Source organism: Schistocerca cancellata, chromosome 2 (genome assembly GCF_023864275.1).
Source record: "Schistocerca cancellata isolate TAMUIC-IGC-003103 chromosome 2, iqSchCanc2.1, whole genome shotgun sequence".
In the NCBI taxonomy this organism is placed as follows: Eukaryota; Metazoa; Arthropoda; class Insecta; order Orthoptera; family Acrididae; genus Schistocerca; species Schistocerca cancellata.
Window position 1 is genome coordinate 515,143,492 of NC_064627.1, and position 3,267 is coordinate 515,146,758.

The following is a 3,267-nucleotide window of genomic DNA, read 5'->3' on the forward strand; positions in this document are numbered from 1 at the left end:
CCCTGTAAGTGCGGAAAATCATACATTGGGGAGACAGTCTGCACTGTAGAAGAGAGGTGCCGCAAACACAAGCGCCATACCGAATTACGCCAGGCCACTAAATCAGCAATGGCTGACCATTGTATAAAGACTGGCCATACTATGGACTGTGAAAAAACAAAAAATACTTTGTCAATCCTCTTACTTCTGGGACTGCGTTACTAAAGAGGCCATCGAAATCCGACTACAGGACGATCTAATTAATAAAGACAGCGGCCTTCAACTTAGTCAGGCTTGGAACCCTGCACTCAGCCTGGAGAGAAAGATGCGGTCCCAGAGATCGAGGACCGCCTCCGACGGCGGCAGCAGGGAGACTGCTGACCCCAGTTCATAACCAGGTGCCGCATCCCCCACCGCCTCCAGTAGCCAGCGCGCCGGCCGCACCGAAGACATCAAGAGAGGAACGGTGGAGGGGGTAACGGCTAGCATATATAGGGTGCTGAGAGGGACAGTACAGCATTCGTCAGGAACCACCTGAAGATGGTAGCGTGTATGTCTACCGAAATATTGTGGAGAAATTACGACGCTACCCGGTCGGATACCCGAGAACTGTTCAAAATGTGAATTGTATTCTCTCTTTTCTCCTGTCTTTTGTCTGTCTTTTTTCTCTGCTTGCAGTGCCTACCTCTCATGAACAACTAAAAGCTTTATTTGTTCTAACTCTAATGCTAACCGGTATTTCGGCGTTTCGCAAGGTATTGTCCTTCATTGACTTCCTTCAGTGTGGTCATTATGACATAATTTTCCTTCAGGAAGTAACTGCAAATGATTTTAACAGTGTAAATGGATATAACGTCATCTGTAACATCAACAACAATGTCAAATTTCACACTGCTATATAACACAAGAATACGCTAGCGCCTGGACACTATTCAGATATTGCCAAACGGGCGCGCGACAGCCCGTGAAATATAGGTGTAAAATTTATCAACATTTAAGCTCCCTAGGGGACAGATAACACACGGACGCACGCTGCGTTCTTCAATCCTGAAGTCGTTCCCCTTCCGGCTACGACCTGTCTCTTCACTCTCGGTAGTGACTTGACCCTCTGCCGATCATCACTCTAAGGCCACAAATGTTCAGAAATTATGAATCTCCTACCCACAAAAGGCAACGGCCTTGCCGCGGTGGCTGCACCGGTTCCCGTGAGATCACCGAAGTTAAGCGCTGTCGGGCGTGGTCGGCACTTGGATGGGTGACCATCCAGGCCACCATGCGCTGTTGCCATTTTTCGGGGTGCACTCAGCCTCGTGATGCCAATCGAGGAGCTACTCGACCGAATAGTAGCGGCTTCGGTCAAGAATACCATCATAACGACCGGGAGAGCGGTGTGCTGACCCCACGCCCCTCCTATCCGCATCCTCCACTGAGGATGACACGGCGGTCGAATGGTCCCGGTAGGCCACTCGTGGCCTGAAGACGGAGTGCTACCCACTACAGAACTGCGGGACACGTGGCGCCCCCAACTACAACGCAATATACATATGTATACAATAGCGTTACTAGCAGAATAGGTCGTATTTATGTCTCCCAGTAGGTCTCATATGTGGTAAAAATCATTGAGATTGTCCCAGTCGCAATTAGCGATCGTTGCGGCTACGTGGTCGTTACACATCTGCAGATTGGCTGTGCTGCTCCAGCTCCCAGAGTTTGGAAGCTTAATACAGGACATCTTGCGACGCAGACTTCTGCTTGGAAGTGCAAGCTGCGTGACAGCTTTGCCGGCAGCAAGAGAACACCTACAGTTCAACACTGGAATGGTGGACTGCTTAAGCCGGGAAGCCGGGTTCACTCTCGCATCCAATGTGCCGCCACAGCTTTTGGCTTGCTGTAGTGGCAATGTGAGCTACCGTTCACACAGTACCTCGCAAATTGTACGTAGTTGCACAGCTCAGTTCAATATGGGGTCAATTGAAATCATATGGGTGGTTATGAATGTTATAGTGCCGGTTATGGCCTTGGAGCTGTGACAAGAGTTAAGTACTAGGAAGACGAAAACCAAATGATGGATCCGAAGATAGATTTCACACAGGGATAAATTAGGAGAAACAAACACGTTTATAAAAGAAATAACACTCAGAGAGGAAAATACTGTCTGTAATGGCAAACTAACCAACAGCTGGCATACAAGTCTCATCAGCAGAGACGCCACTCTTCCAAGATTTTAGAATCTAATTATATTTGTTGATACAGGTACTTCTAAACTAATTTTTAGTTTCACAGCTGCAACATCACACTCTGGAACTATTTCCTGAGTGTAATGCACAATTTATACAATGCTTGGTCTCACAAACTACGAAGATTATACCACTCGCTTTTTTGGTTAAATATATTAAGTTTCTTTATTCATTCAAATATCTTTTAAGATTGTGGGATACGTCATAGGTCTGCACACACACACACACACACACACACACACACACACACACACACACACACACACACATTGCTGCAGAAAATCAAACATGGGTTGCTCTTCTTGTAGTTATAGAAGTTGTGAAAGTGTATCTGCCGAACTTTGTTTTCACTTTTCTCATAAATAAAATAAAAAACACTGAAATCGAATGGCGTACAGCAGCAATTACACCACGGTTACTGCAATAGAATACTAGTGTTTCGAAATACTGCCACGACGGAGCAGTGACGTAGCTTTCTACGGCTGTAACAATAGTTGCGTCCCGTAAGTAGCGCCTCTAAAAACTGGGAGGTCACACGTGCAATTGCAATACAATTGCAGTACGCCATTAGTTGTGGCGACACTTTCGTTATGTGTGGACCCAGCTTTATGCAAAGCCGCAGATAAGAATGGTCGCTCAATATTACAGTCATGAGGTATCTTCCTGGACATGATGCATGCTGTAATTTTACCAGCAATGCCTGAAGGATGCTCTAAACGCTCCTGTGGGACTAAATGACAACCTTCGCCTACGTTTAAATCGAATCAAATCCAAGATCCTGCAAATTCATAGTGAAAGAGCAAAAGGAATCTTGGTCTGAAGTCGCCCTTGTGAACCATAGACGACAGAGGACTGCCGTCGTATCACCTCGCACTTGAATAAAGACGAGCGCAAAGAAAACATGTAGCACCGATTATAATGGCGACTGGCGAGCCTTCTCACAGAAATCAGAGATCGTCAAACACGTTACAGCCTATTATAAGACCTTATCCCTAGATGTTGAGGGCGATGATGCAGCACTAAAAAACCTGTTACATGACCTGCGGTGCGA

General features: G+C 46.4%; 1 pseudogene; it reads left to right on the forward strand.

The window, feature by feature from the left end:
• Positions 1-1,148: 1,148 nt before the first annotated feature.
• Positions 1,149-1,266, forward strand: LOC126164340 (5S ribosomal RNA; annotated as a pseudogene).
• Positions 1,267-3,267: the final 2,001 nt, after the last annotated feature.